Source organism: Petaurus breviceps, unplaced genomic scaffold (genome assembly GCF_028583685.1).
Source record: "Petaurus breviceps papuanus isolate PSGF00001 unplaced genomic scaffold, PetGlider_PUasm1.0 345431, whole genome shotgun sequence".
In the NCBI taxonomy this organism is placed as follows: domain Eukaryota; kingdom Metazoa; phylum Chordata; class Mammalia; order Diprotodontia; family Petauridae; genus Petaurus; species Petaurus breviceps.
The window spans coordinates 16,412-32,822 of record NW_027186115.1 but is presented as its reverse complement, the minus strand read 5'-3'; positions in this window follow the sequence as shown (position 1 = coordinate 32,822).

The window sequence follows — 16,411 nt, the reverse complement described above, 5'->3', positions numbered from 1 at the left end:
TCTGACTGATTAAAGTAAGCTTGTTAACCCATTTTGAGTTGCTTTCCTTTAACAAAGCAGATCCAAGAACCTGTATGGGCAGCAAACCCCGAGGACGTGCTTGGGCTGCTTGCTGCTACACAAGGTGTGCCTAACTCCCCCTCCAAGCAAAAACCTTGGGAGGTTAATAATCCATTGTCTTGGGGGTGACTAGGTGGCACAGTGAGTAAAGCGATGGCCCCAGAGTAAGGAGGACCCGAGTTCCCTTCCGGCCTCAGACATTGAACAACCACACAACAAAACTAGCCGTGTAGCCTTGGGAAAGTTACTTAACCCCAATTGCCCTCCAAAAAGGCACACATACACAAAAAATCCATTGTCTTCATAGGATGTGGAAGGGAATGGCTAAGGAGCACAAGGCTTATTTTTTTTTTTTTAAACAATCAGGGTTAAGTAACTTGCTCAAGGTTACATGGCCAGTTATTTCTGGGTGTGGTGCTGAGTCTGTGTCTGAGCCTGGGATTCGATCTCCAGTTCATCCCAACACTGGAGCCAGTGCTCTTACTCGCTGAGCCACCTGGCCACCTCTCACAAGGGTTATTTTTATGATCAGGAAGGATTCATTCCATTATTGCTATTTTAGTCTAATATAAAGAAAACATCCATATTAATAACAAGCAGTGGAAATAATATTATGAATAGATGCAGAATTTCTTTTAATAAGCAAGTATTTCTAGTAAAAACTCTAATAAACATGAATAAATGTACTTTTCCTTAACATGATGAATAGTATAATTTGTGGATACATATATATTTAAAAAGATATACAATTAATCATATCGATACACAAACACACATCCAAAGACAGGAGTGAACATTTTATGTAGTGGGTATAAATTTGTAATGGAATATTATTGTGCTCTAAGAAATAAGGGGGATGGTTTTAGGAAAACCTATATGAATGGATGCAGTTAAGTAAGCAGAACCAGGGGGGCCTCATATACAGTAACAACAATATTTTAATGGTGATCACAATATCAACTGTGAATGACTTAGTGACTCTGATGAAGAAAATGATCAAAGACAATTCCAGAGGACTCGTGATGAAAAATGCTGTCCACCTGAAGAGAGAGAACTGACAAAATTTGTGTAAACTGAAGTATATTTTTAAAATTCTCTTGCTTTTTTAATGACATGAATAATAAATGTTTTACATGGTTTTGTAATGTACACATGATTATATTGCTTGTCTTTTCAATGGCTGAGGGAGAGAGAATTTGGGACTCATTTTTTAAAAGAATGTTTAAATGATATTTTTTTTTAATGATGGGGAAAAGCATTTGAAGTCACCCAAGACATGGATCATATTATTGTACTCTTGAGACTTGGGTCTTTCTGCAACAGAGAGGAAAAGCCTAAGATTTCTGCCTGCCTCCCTGAACCCCGATAATGTATTGCCGGTTCTAGCCAGATGGGTGCAATGTCCTATGGGAGCCAATTTGTGAAGGTCCAAGCTTGGGCTCTAGGGCAGTGGAAGGTTTGGTGAGTGACTCATGTAGGGCTTTGCAGCCACTCAGTTAATCCTAGGACATAATCTGATGCTCTGTTCTGCCTCAAAGAGTTGGGAATGATTTACAAATAATCACAACCCATTGTTCCAGGGCACCCATTCCCTCAACCACAAGTGTCCCATCAAGCTCAGTATCTGGAGCTATTACTCCTCTCTTCCAGCTCCTGTTCAAAGATTCTGAGGCATCATGGCCCTCCTGGGTAATATCTAATCAACTTGGAGTCAGGCTGGAGTCACAGTGTGGTGGGCTTTAACTGAGCAGGCAATGTTTTATCCTAGAGTCAGTCAGAAGTGTTTTTGTTCATTTTTTTAATTATGTCTGACTGTGACCCCATTTGTGGTTTTCATGGGGAAGATACTGGAGTGCTTGGCAGTTTCTTTCTCTAGCTCATTTTACAGATGAGGAAACTGAAAAGTGTTACGTGTCTTGCTCAAGGTCACATGGTAAGTGTCTGGGCTAGATTTGGAACTGAGTAAGATGAGTTTTCCTGACTCCAGGCCTGGCACTCTTTTCACTGCACCACCCAGCTGCCCAGTCACAGTTACTGAAGCCCTACAACAGAATGATACGGTTTGACTTAGGATTTTTAAATATCAGTTTGGTAATTGGATAGAGAATGTGTTTGAAAGAAGAAAGACTGCCTGTGTCTATGTTTTGTTCTGGACCTATGTTTTCATCCTCACGGGGAAGACACAGTGTGGAGATGAGTTACATGTCATTGAGATGAACAACTGCTCTGTAAACGATTGTCCTAGACCTGGGCAAACCATGATTCCAGAGGACTGAAGGTAAGCAAGATGTCCATCTCTTTCTGGAGAGGCGAGGATTTAGAGTATAGAATGAACCTTACATTATGGAGTGTGATCAATGTGGAAATTTATTTTTCTGGACTATAAAATACATATATATTCCATATATATGTATATTTATGTGTGTTATATATATGTGTGTGGGGGGGTGTTATTTATATATGTTATAATATATGTATATATACATATAAATGTATGTGTATTATAAAACTTATTCTTTTCTTGTCTTTTTTTGTTCCATGAGAGAGAAGGCAAAAGAACTGCTAAAAACAAAAGTAATTTTTTTTTAATAAAGTAAAAACCCTACACTGCAAGCATAGCTCTAGATGTCATGAGATGAACATGTGTAGACCACCATTACATAAGGGGCAGCTAGGTGGTATAGTGAATAGAGTGCCAGGAATGGTGTCAGGAAACTTTATCTTTCTTGTGGCCTCAGATCCTTAGTAGTCTTGTGATTCTGGCAAGTCGCTTTAACCTGTTTGTTTCTGTTTCCTTATCTGTAAAATCGGGATATCAGGAGAAGACTTGGCAATCCACTCCAGCATCTTTGTGAAGAAAACCACAAATGGGCTCACAAGGAGTCAAACATAACTGAAATGACAGAACAATAGCAATATATATATACATATATATGTACATATATGAGTGCATACAAACACATTTCTATGTAAACGTTTTGGAAATTAGGAGTGTTTCAGTCTTTGCCCTTGTCACCTCTCTTGAGCTCAGTGCATGGCACATAGTAGGTGCTTAATAATGGTTTCTGATCATTTGATTGGTTTGAAGGGCTAGCCTTCATGCAAGAAGGATTAGAATTCTGTATTTTGGCTCCAAGAGGTAGAATTAGGCATCATAGGTGCAATTGCAATGAAGAAAATTTAGATTTTAGTTAAGAAAACTTACCAATTAGACCTCTCTGAAAGCAGAATTGGGCTTTCTGAAGAGGCAGTCAAGGCTCTGCCCTCTTTGGAGGTTGCATAGGTACATTTAATAGTATGTCATGGAGGAAATTCACTTTGAAATATAATTTGAAGTCGATAGCCCACAAGGTCCTTTCTAACTCTCAAGTAATGATATTCTGTGAAGTCAGTTTCTGGTCAGCCAGTTTCTGTTTGTTTTTTAATGCAGCCCTCCTCCCATTCCCCTTCCTTCATCTGGCCCAGAGAGAATTCAAGTGGCTTGCTTGGAACATCTGAAAACTGACCACTATACCCAGGGCAGCTAAGCAGAGTAGCAGGAGGTGAGAAGCAAAATCAGCATGCTTATAGCTCAGGACATGTCCAGTCACCATGGGTTGCACTGTGTATCCTGAGTGGGGAGTCACATCTCCTTTTCTGAGTCCTTCCATGTCCTGCTCAATAGATTGAGATAAAAGTATACAGGGAACCTGCACGAGTTCTTAGGAACATGGATGAGACCTTGTTCCTATAGGCAAATAGGCAGAGAATGTGCCACAAATGATTTATTATGAAGATAATGGGAGACAATTCTAAGCTGGCACGGTAAGGGAACTAGAAATAGTGGGAGAAGTACTTGTGCCCTACAGCTCCTGTGACATAGCCCGACTTTGAGGCACCACTCCCAATGTTCATATGGACTATTTGTGCCTGACCTGTGTAGAGCCTTCTGAGCTCATTTTGGTCTGAGCACCCACTGTTGGGCACAGTGTACTCTGACCCTGATATGGTGGTGTTGTACCAAACTGATGCCATCCCTAAAATAAGAGGCTGTTATACTGGTATGTGGTATAAGATGTTGTTCTATGCTTAGTTTCTGCCTATCAGGCTGACCAAGATGACAGAAAAGAAAAATGAGAAATGTTAGAGATGTGGGAAAATTGAAATACTAAGGCATTGATCTTGGACTTTAGAACTGATCTGACCATTCTGGAGAGCAATTTCAAATTATGCCCAAAGGGTTATAAAACTGTGCATACCTTTTGATCCAGCAATAGGACTCCTAAGTCTGTATGGCAAAGATCATAAAAAAGGGAAAAGGACCCATATGTACAAAAATATTTATGACAGCTCTTTTTGTGGTGGCCAAAAATTGGAGATTGAAGGGATACCATCCACTGAGGGATGGATGAAGAAGTTGTGGTATATGAATGTAAAATGGAATGCTATTGTGCTATAAGAAATGATGAGTGTAAGACTGATAGCACTAGCACACAGGATGGCTACTAGCACAGGTTCACTCTTGTTCTGGTCAGACAGGAGAGACAGCTTCAAAGAGGTTAACAATCTTACTTTATTCTAGTCTAATCTTCTCAGAAGGGTTGTTGATAAAGGCAGCACAATTTCTACAGCATTCCTTAATCACCCTTCTTGCAAGGGCTGGCAAGAAGTATGTGTGTGGGGGGGGGCAACTACCTCTAAGACTTAATCAGGTCATTTGAGATAGGCACAGCTTGTGCACTCCCCTAAAGCCTCTCAAGCCTCAATGGGGGCCATTTGAAGCAAATAAAGATCCCCAAGCACCACCCCCCACAGCCTTGATGGGGACTGATCAAGGAACACATAGCATTCCAGCTTATATGTTCAACCCTAAGGGTTCCTCTCTCCTGCACTATATCACCAATGGGATACCCACAGTGGTTACTATGAATATGCAGGTGTATTTGCAGGTTTGAATCACAAGATGTAACAGACTCTCTTCTTTGAAGAGAAAACCAAGGTATTTATTGATATACCAGAAAGCCAAATCCACCATGGTAATAAAGAAGTTGGTACACATGGCAACACCATCCCCAAGCCTTCCCTCCATTAGGCATCCCCATAAACCAGCTCCTTTAAGCACAATGCCCTTCTCTCACCCATGCTAGCTGCTCCATCTCTCTCTGCCTCCCCCCTCTCTCATCTTCACTACACTCTTCCACTTTCTGCTTGTCAGAACTTGACCACAGACCCATGCCTGAGTCTCCACTGACTAGAAACAACCTGATTTATAGGAACATGAAACTCATGACCACTTTGAAGCCCCCACCCCGCTTCCCCATCACAGCACATACTTTTTGTGGTAAGCAACCCTTACCCGTTCTTTGTATCCAGGGAAGAATTTTGGGTGCATTGTGAGCCTGAGTTCCTGGCCACCGGGAGTAAGGGTCTGTGAGGGGGCTCTGTGCATGTCACCAGGCTTTGCTCTCTGCCACTCGTGTCTCCCTACTACCTGTCCCCACAGCACCTACACCCACTCCAGGAGATCATACTCAAACTTCCCTTTGCTTCTCCCTTAGGAAGTCTTAGAAAAAGTATTTGGGTAAGGCTTTGGGTCCCATGTAGTCCTGAGCTACAGTGTGAGGGGTGCGGGGTGGCCAGCCAGGAGCAGAGCCAGGGTGTGGAAAAGTCCAGCTGCAGGGGGCTCAGTGGAGATTGGACAAGGGTTGGTTGGGGATCTCACAGAGAAGGGGAGGGCATCCACCAGAAGAAGAACGGAGCCCCTGAGGACTTCCAGGAGTCTGGGGGCAGCACGTGGGGAGGAGGGGCTGGAGCAGGAACAGGGGGAGGGAGGTCTGGAGACTGGTTCTAATCCTTCACTCCTGACCAGTCCCTGACCCTGCCCTGGCCCTCCAGGCCTCTGTTCTTCCCCTGTGCCCAGGGTCCAAGCCTGAGGTTTTAGCCTCAGGGTGGCCACAATGAACTGCCAGCTGGAGGGACTACACATCACCAGCAGCTGTGGCAGTTTCCAGAATTATCAACACATAGATGCTAAGGACAAAGTGATAGGGCAGTGCAATATGGACTTTGGGAACCAGTAGTTCAGGAGTGCGTTCTGGCCTTTACCCCCTAGAGGGAGAAGTGGCTGAGGTGCTGTGGCTGTGCAGCTGCTACCATGTGACAGCTTCAGCTCCTGAATTGCAGATTGTAGGGGGACCAAGCAACCAGGCAGAGGAGTAATCACTCTTGCTTTAACCTGCTTGGATATGGATTGCAGTCTAGGGTGGAGGTCCTGGGGTGTGTGACCACCTTGCCAGAGCATGTGGAGGCTCAGAGAGGGCACCCAACTAACAACTCCAGCAGCTGTGAAAACCCTAGCATTTGGGATAAACCTCCCATTTTTGGTAGCAGAGTTCTACTGTGGCAAAAGGCTCAAAAGTCAAGTAATTGAGTGGCAACATGAGCAAGCAAAGGAAGCAAAGCAAGCAGAGCAATCCAACTTTACACTCCTATTTTGGGGACAAATAGGTTTAAAGCATGGAACAGGAGGAAGACAATGAAGTCAGAACTCCTGCACCAAAAGCTTCCAAGAAAAATATGATCTGGTTACAGGCCATAGAGGACCTTAAGAAGGATTTTGAAAACCAAATAAGAGAAGTGGAGGAAAAATTGGGGAGAGAAATGAGAATGATGCATGAAAATTATGAAATGAGAGTCAACAACCTGACTGAAGAAAATAACACCTTAAAAAATAGACTAACTCAAATGGAAAAAGAGGCTCAAAAAGGCAATGAGGAGAAGAATGCCTTAAAAGAAAGAATTTACCAGATGGAAAAAGAATCTCAAAAGCTCACTGAAGAGAATCATTCCTTCAGAATTAGATTGGAGCAAATGGAAGCTAGTGACTTTATGAGAAATCAAGATACTATTTAACAGATCCAAACAAATGAAAAAATAGAAGGCAATGTGAAATATCTCATTGGGAGAACCAGTGACCTGGAAAATAGATGCAGGAGAGATAATTTTAAAATTATTGGACTACCTGAAGGCCATGATCAAAAAAAGAACCTAGAAATCATCCTTCAAGAAATTCTCAAGGATAATTGCCCTGATGTTTTAGAACCAAAGGGCAAAGGAGAGGTTGAAAGAATCCAGTAATTGCCTCCTGAAAAAGATCCCAAAAAGAAAACTCTTAGGAATATTATAGCCAGGTTCCAGAATTCCCAGATCAAGGAGAAAATATTACAAGCAGCCAGGAGGAAACAATTTGAATATTGTGGAAACACAATCAGGATAACACAGAATCTGGCAGCTTCTACACTGAGGGATTGAAGGGCTTGGAATATGATATTCCAGAGCTCAAAGGAGCTGGGATTAAAACCAAGAATCAGCTGCCCAGCAAAACTAAGTATCATGTTCCAGGGGAAAATATGGTCATTCAATGGAATAGAGGACTTTCAGTCAAGCATTCTTGATGAAAAAACCAGAGTTGAATAGAAAATTTGACATTCAGCTACAAGAAGCAAGAGAAGCATGAGAAGGTAAACAGGGAAAAGAAATCATAAGGAACTTATCAAAGTTGAGCTATTTACATTCCTACATGGAAAAATGATAATTGTAACTTATGAAACTTTTCTCAGTATGAGAATAGTTGAAGGGAATGTGTGTATATATACATATATATGTATACATATATACATGTCTACATAGGACAGTATATGGGCGTATGAATTCATATGTGAGTGTGTGTATATATGTTTATATGTATACATAGATAGAGGCTAGAATAGGAATTTAATAGGAAGGGATGATACTGAAAAGTTGACATTAAGAGGTGAGAGAGGAATATAATGAGAGGAGATGGGGAGAGACAGAATGGGGTAAACTGTCTCATATGGAAGAGTCAAGGGAAAATGGGTACAAGAGGGGAAGAACAGGAAGGCAAAAGGGAATGAGTCAACCTTATTCTCACTGAATTTGGCTTAGGGAGGGAGTGACATACATACTAAATAGGGCATCTCACCCTACAGGAGAGTAGGGGGGAAGGGGATGAGAGGGGGGATGATGGAAGGGAGGGCAGGCTGGGGGGGGAGGGAAGTTAGAACACCAACTTTTGAAAAGGGACAGGATCAAAGTAGAGAATAGAACAAGTAGGAGGTAGGATGGGATGGAGGGAGATATAGTCAGTCTTCTACAATATATCCACTATGGAAATGTTTTGCATAGCTACACATGTCCAACCTATGTTGAATTGGTTATCTTACCGGTAAGGGTGGGTGACAAGGGAGGAAGGGAATGAATCTGGAATTCAAAGTTTTAAAATCAAATGTTTAATATATATATATATATATATACATATATATATATATACACTATTATTAATATTATTTTGCATGTAACTGGGAAATAAGATATACAGGCACTGGGTCATTGAGATCCACCATGCCCTACTGGAAAGTTGGGGGTGGGATGGGGGAAGATATGGGACAGAGTAGATTGGAGGAGGGGATATCCAGTGGGATCGCTATTTTGGGGTGGTGGTTAGGGGAAAAATGGGGAGAAAATTTGTAACTTAAAATCTGGCGGAAATGAATGATGTAAACTAGAAGTTAATAAAGCATTTGATAAAGTAAAAAAAATGATATAGCTCAATCATTCCTTACAGCACAGTGTTATTCCATCACAATCAGATAGCACAACTTGTTCAGCCATTCCCTAATTGATGGGCATCTCTGCGATTTCCAGTTCTTTGCCACAAGAGAGCTGATATAAACATTTTAGAACTTATAGGTTCTTTTCCTTTATCCCTAAACATTTATCCCTAATGGTATCAGCAACTTAATAAGTAGCCATTTAAATATAATTGCCAAAATTGGTCATTTTAAGGTAATTTTGCTAGTCTGATGACTTCATTGCTGCCTCCAAATTGTTTTCATTCTTACTTCTTTAATTCCCACAGTCTGAGTAGTATTTCAGATAATTAATAATAATTTCTCTTGTCAACAATACCTGTATGTCTTACTCTTACAGATTTCAATCCATTCTTTACCAAATAGATAAGCTGGATTTTTGGAGGAAATTCATGGCAACAGTTGTCACCTTTTCCCCTTCAGATTTTTTTTTAATTCTGTTTACTTGATGTATATATTTCTCTTCCTGATTCTAAACTCAATTCTCTATTTTCTTACTGTTCAGTCTTCTCTCTTCCTGTGTTCACCTCAGATGATAAGAATACATTTTTAAGTCTAAGCATCATTTTTTTTCCCTGAATAGTCTTAACCCATTCAAATGTCATCCAATTAAAGAAAACTTAGGGTTCATTCATCCAGGTGCATTCACCCTCAGTCAAATCAAAACATGTGTTACCTTAGAGTTATCATACTTTCAAATAAGATACATTGGTTCTTGTTGAAAGACTAATGAGACTAGCCTTGTCAAGAGAGAAAGCAAGAGAATAGTTTGGGAATCTTTGAGCACATAATAACCTTGAGCAAGGATGAAAAATGCAGGATTAACCAGCTCCTTATTCTTCCTTTCAGACAGCAGAGAATTTTCTGGAGATAAACCTTCTGAATGTCATGAATGTGGGAAGGCCTTCTGGAGCAAGAAGCCCCTTACTGTGCATAAGAAAATTCATAGTGGAGAGAATCCTTATGAATCTAGTGAATGTGAAAAGACTTTAACTACTCAGGCACAACTCAGAATACATCACAGAATTCATACTGAGGAGAAATGTTATGAATGTAGTGAATGTGGGAAGGCCTTCAGGAGCAAGCAGCGCAAAGCTTGGCATCAGAGAATTCACGTTGGAGAGAAACTGTAAGAGTGTACTGAATGTGGGAAGGCCCACAGGGATAAGACACAATCTACAGGGCATTATAGAATTCATACTGGAGAGAAACCCTATGAATGCAGTCATTGTGGGAAGGCCCGCAGGGATAAGAAGAAGCTCACAGAGCATCAGAGAATTCTTACTGGAGAGAAATCTTATGAATGTAATGAATGTGAGAAGACCTTCAGAGTGAGGATACAACTTAATCCACACCCAAAAATTCACTCACAAAACAAACCTTAAGAGTGTAATGCATGTAGGATGGCCTTTAGATGGAGCATACTTCTTTATGTCCAGCAGAGAATTCATGCTGGTGAGATTTCCTCATGAATGTAAGGAGTATGGGAATGCCTTTCGTTGCAATTCAGATCTTTTTAGACATCAAAAATCCATGTTGGAGAAGAACCTTATGTAAGTGGTGGTATTGCTGGGTCAAAGGATAGGCACATTTTTATAGCCCTTTGGACATACTTCCAAATTGCTCTCCAGAATGCTCAGATCAGTTCACAACTCCACCCAGAATGCATTCATGTTCCAATTTTCCCACATCTTTTCCAGCATTTTTTAGCTATTTCATTTTCATTGTTTATTTCAGCATGTAGAAAAGGAATTAGCCACATTACCGCTTCAGCTCAGAGGGGAAAAGTAGGAGCCATGGGTGCACAATGTTAAAAAATTATACCCCACACTTTTAAAATTAGTGTCATTGGAACCATTTACAACAATGAGCATTTATTAAGCACCTACCACATGCCAGGCACTGTGCTAAGTGTGGAGGATACAAAGAGTGGCAGTAATGACTCCTGCCCTCAAGGAGCTTACAAACTAATCAGAGAGGAATTCTTTTCTAAAATTTTTTATTCTCTGAATTTTTAGTTTAGGAAATAAAACAAGCATTTCCAAAGCATACTAAGATTTTTAAAAAAGGATTGCACGGGAAAGTGCAAGTCTGTTATGTACAACTTGCTGCGCCTCTTAAACATATAATAAAGTTATATAAATTTCCTTTCTTTCCCTTCTCTCCCCCACAATCCTCTATATCATACTTGTATTTATCAGTTCTTGCTGGTTGAGGAATTCTTCAATTTCTGGTGTATAACAGACAATGTACTGAAATACAAATAAATATATGAGACAATCCATTGTGCAAAGATGAAATGACTGAGGAAACAAAGGCTCAGTCTTTTGGGCATATCATTTTTATATTAAGCATGGCATGACAGTTACAGAATAAACTGGGACCAGGCCCATTTTCCAACTTGCGGCTAGACCCATAACATAGTGGAAGACATGCTTTTATCCATTAAAAACTCAAACAAAGGGGCGGCTAGGTGTCAGAGTGAATAGATCACCAGCCCTGGAGTCAGGAGGACCTGAGTTCAAATCTGGCCTCAGACACTTAACACACACACACACACACACATACACACACGTCATGTGACCTTGGGCAAGTCACTTAACCCCAATGGCCCTGCCTTCCCCCCTTCAAAAAACAAAAACAAAAACTCAAAACCAATTGATTAATTCGAAATAATACGATTTAAGGTAATCTGATTTCTACTTGGAGGAAAGATTAAGCACTTTCCATGTTGAGATGTAGAGGAGAAACAGGTTCAATTCCCCAAATTCAGAAAAAGATGATGTCTTGTTCCCTCCACGTTTGTATATAATCCAAAGAATATGTAAGCAATAACTAATTGTTCCCTATGGGGTCAGTTTTCAGAGATGTAGAATTGTGAGGAGTCCTTACATCAGTCTTTTTAGATCTTATTGGGTTTCCTGTCAGCATAACCTACGTCCTTATTTGAGGGTCTCTCAAGAGCAGGTAGAAGGGTTCTGGTTTCCCAGCCACACAGGACTACGTTCAAACAATGCAATAATGTTTTCTCCCAATTCTCACAACTGAATAAATTTTTTTTTTCACAAGGCCGTAGTTGGACTAGACCTGTAATTGAACAGAAAAAGATCTGAGCTCCCTCCAAAACTGAGTCACAAAATGGAGTCAGTGAGCTTCACTCAATCACCTCCATTCCCTTTAGTACTTGCTATCCTGATGCCCTCCATTCCCTCAATCTGCAGGGCAAGTAGTTTACATTTGAACTTCGCAACACTTAGAGTTATAGCTGGGTAAGCACAAATGTTTTGGGTATTTTAAGAATTAGTGACATTCAAGGATGTGGCTGTGGAATTCACCTGAGAGGAGATGGTACAACTGACCCCATCTCAGAAAAAGTTGTACAGGGATGTGATTCTGGAGAACTCTAGGAACCTGGTGTCTTTGGGTAAGAACAGCTACCCCTTTGGAGTCTTGATAGATGCTGTGACAACTTTCAAGATCTTAACAACTATTCTTTGGCATACAAGAGCAAACTATTCCTGATGCTTTTGTAGCCAAGAGACAGATTACTTGTGCTACCCTTTTCCAGGAAAAAAAGGTCTTTACTTAGAAAGCCTGGAAACTGAATTCTTAATTTGCTGTTATCTTTGAGAATGCATCTTCCCCTCTCTGTTGCTTCAGATCAAAGATTTTCTTTTAAATCTCAATGTAGGTTTCATCACACACAGTGTTCCCACTATATAAGCAGGGAGTGAGTCAATTGAGCTAATTTTTTCCCTAAGTCCTGCTCAGAAATCCATTCTACCATAATATAGAATGTCCTTTGGTGGTCCTTTGCATGATGATTGAGGTCTTCCTAGCAGGCCTAACTTTTTCCCCAAAGATGGCTTCAACCAATTTGGAATTATTTTATTAAGTTTTATGGATGATTAAAAAAAAATGTAATATCTCTTCCCCTTGACACCTTGAAAAAAAAAAGAACTCTGCTGCTCCCTCTACTTGTAACAACAATACAATATTCACAATGCCCATGGTGACTATAAATATGCTGGTGTAGTTTTGAATCACAAAATGCAACAGGCTCTCCACATGCAGGACAGAGCCAAAGCATTTATTCAAATACCAGAAAGCTGAGTCCCCAAACCAGAAAGTCAAATCCATTATAGTAGCCAAAGAACTGGTACATGTAGTTAATGCAATGAACACCCATGTTCCCAAGCCTTCAAAACAAAACAGGCTCCCCCAGGCAAAGATCCTCCTCTCCTCACTCACTGGAACTGCTTAGCCTCCAAGATCCTCCTCTCTTCTCTCAAGGCAACTGCTTAGCCTCCACCCTGCTCGCTCCCTGAAGTTTTGTTCCCAGCAATTCCTGGGAAAATTGTTGCCTTAGTACTGGTCAGTTATTTCTCTTATGTTCGTTGAAAATTACCTTCTCTTAAGCTGGCATTCTCTTGCTTCACTTGAATGCATTCTTCCCCCTTAAAATAAGTAATGTACTCTTATAAATTCTTAGCTCTCTTCTGATATTTTCTTTTGTTATGTTTTCATCTTTATATTTGTTTGCTGCTGTTCATTTTTTAACATATCTAATCTTAACCTCATTCCCCTTTCTTCATTCTACCATGCTATGTATCATCCTGGTTTTTATTATGCTTTGAAATTATGTTCAGAAAGGCATATTAATATGTTCACATGACAGGACTAATGTAAGCATAGCCCCATCACTGGACCTATAGGTTTTCAGTATTTTGCTATTTCACAAATAGCTTGTTGTGAAAATTTTACCTAGAATGTTTTCTTTGTTTTCAGTTACATATTGAGGAAGGAGACCTGGTCCTGGGACCATTGGGTCAAAGGATATCAACAGTTTTGTAGCTCTAGCTGAAATCACTGTTCCTTTTCAGAACAAAGGCAATAACAGCTTAATTAGAAGCTATTTCAACATAACTGGCAAAATTTATGATTTTAAAGTATTTTTGCTGATCTGATGGCTATTTATTGCTACCACCAAATTGGTTTCATTTCACTTCTTTGATTACCAAAGATTGAGTAGTGTTTGAGGTAATTGTTAATAATTTCTCTTGGCCAAAACACCTATATGTCTGACTCTTAAAAATTTCAGTCAATTTCTTACAAAGTAGATATGCTGAATTTTTAGAGGAAATTTATGGCAACAATTGTCACATTTTCCCCCCTCATATTTCTTCTTTATTCTGTTTACTTCCTGTATCTATTTCTCTTCCTCACTGTAAACTCAATTCTCTATTTTCTTCCTCTTCAGTTTTTTTTTCTCTTAATATTTTCACCTTAGATGATGAAGATACATTTTCAGTTTCTTGAAGTCATCTTTTTTTTTTCTGAATAGTCTCATTCCATTGAAATATCAGTGAGATAAAGAAGAGTTCATTTATCCCTCCAGGTAAATTCATCCTGAGTCAAATCATTTACACATGTTACCTTTGAATCATACTTTCAAATAAGATACCTTGATTCTTGGTGAAAGACTGGCCTTCTCAAGTGAGAAAGCAAGAGAAAAGCTCTAAAACCTTTGAACAAGTAAGAACCGTAGGAAAGGGTGGAAAATGCAGGGTTAATCAGCTCTTCATTCTTCATTTCAGACAGCAGAGAATTTACTGGAGATAAACTTGCTGAATATAGGATATATATGAATATAGGAAAGCCTTCTTTAGCAAGAAGTACCTTGTGCATCAGAGAAGGCATACTGGAGAGAAACTTTGCAAATGTAGTGAATGTGGGAAGGCTTTCAGGGACAAGACACAACTGACAGTGCATTACAGAATAATGCTGGAGAGAAACCTTATGAAGATAATGTGTAAAAGCCTTCAGATAAAAATGTAATGTGCAGGGCATCACAGAATTCAGACTGAAGAGAATACTTATGAATGTAGTGAATGTGGGAAGGCCTTCAGGAGTAACTCACAACTTAGAGTGCATCAGGGAATCCACACTGGAGACAATCTTTATGAATGTAAGGAGTGTAGGAAGGCTTTTCTCTTCAACTCAGAACTTATTTGACATCAGAGAATTCATACTGGACAGATGTATTATGAACATAAGGATTTGGGGAAAGGTTTCCACCACAATTCAGATCTGACTCTACATCAGAAAATTTATCGTGGAGAGAAACCTTGTGAATGTCAGGCATGTGGAAAGGGCTTCAGGAAGAAGTGACATCTTACCGATCATCAGAGAATTCATCCTAGAGAGAGGCCTTGTGAAGGTAAGGAATGTGGGAGGGGTTTCTCCACAACTCAGAACTTGTGGTACATCACAGAATTCATACCAGAGAGAACCTTATGAATGTAGCAAATATGAGAGGGCCTTCAAGAGTAACACAGACCTTAAAGTGCATCAGAAAATTCATACTCCTTCTTTAGAACCTTACTAATGTCTAATGTGAAAGTATTTGCAGATCCTATACTTGATTATATGCCTCCATGGGGGTGGGGGGAGTGGAGGGAGGGAGAGAAAATTTGAAACTCAAGGAATTGTGGAACTGAATCTTGTAAATTAACAGTAAACAAACAACTTAATGAAGACCAAAAAAAGAGAAAAAAATTAAAAAGAAACCCAACTAAAAAAAAAAAAGAAAATTCATACAAGTAATTTTTTCTTTTTTATGTTTAAAAATATATTTTTGTTGGTGTATTTTTTTTAACATAACCATAGATTCTCTTAGTCCCCTTTGTCCTCCCTACTCTATTTCTGAAGATTGTCCCATGTAACACATTTAAGGTTTTTTTAGCTAATTTAATTATTTTTAGTTTTCATCATTCACTTCTATAAGTTTTAAATTTTCCCCCCTCCATACCCCTCCCTTCCCAGGATGGCATACAATCTGATATAGGCTCTACATATACATTCCTATTAAACATTTTCACATTAGTCATGCTTTATAGAAGAATTATAATGAAGAGGGGAAACTATGAGAAAGAAAAAACAAAACAAAGAAAAAAAGAAAATAGTCTGCTTTGCTCTGCGTCAGACTCCATAGTTCTCTCTCTGGATATGGATGGCATTTTTCATCATGAGTTCTTTGGAATTGTTTTAGGTCCCTGAATTTGTGAGAAGGGCAAAATCTATCATAACAGTCAATGCAAATTGTGGCTGTTACTGTGAACAATGTTCTCCTGGTTTTGCTCACTTCCTTCAGCATTAGTTCATATAACTCTTTTCCAGGTTTTTCTACTCTGCCTCTTCATCATTTCTTAAGGCACAATAGTATTCCATTCCATTCCTATACCAAAAATTATTCAGCCATTCCCCAGTTGATGGGCATCCCCTCAGTTTCCAGTTATTAGCCACCGTGAAGAGAGGATCTATAAATATTTTTGTACATGTGGGTCCTTTTCCCATTTTTATTATCTCTTTGGGATACAGTCCTAGAAGTGGTATAGATGGGTCAAAGGATGAATGCACAATTTTATGGTCCTTTGGGAATAGTTCCAAATTGCTCTCCAGAATGGTTGAATCAGTTCATAGCTCCACCAAAAATGAATTACTATCCCAACTTTCCCACATCTTCTCCAATATTTATCATTTTCCTGTTTTGCCATGTTAGCCAATCTGATAGGTGTGATATGGTATCTCAGAGTTGTTTTCATTTGCATCTCCCTAATCAACAGTGATTTAGAGCATTTTTTCATATGACTATAGATAGCTTTAATTTCTTCCTCTGAAAACTGGCTGGTCATATCCTTTGA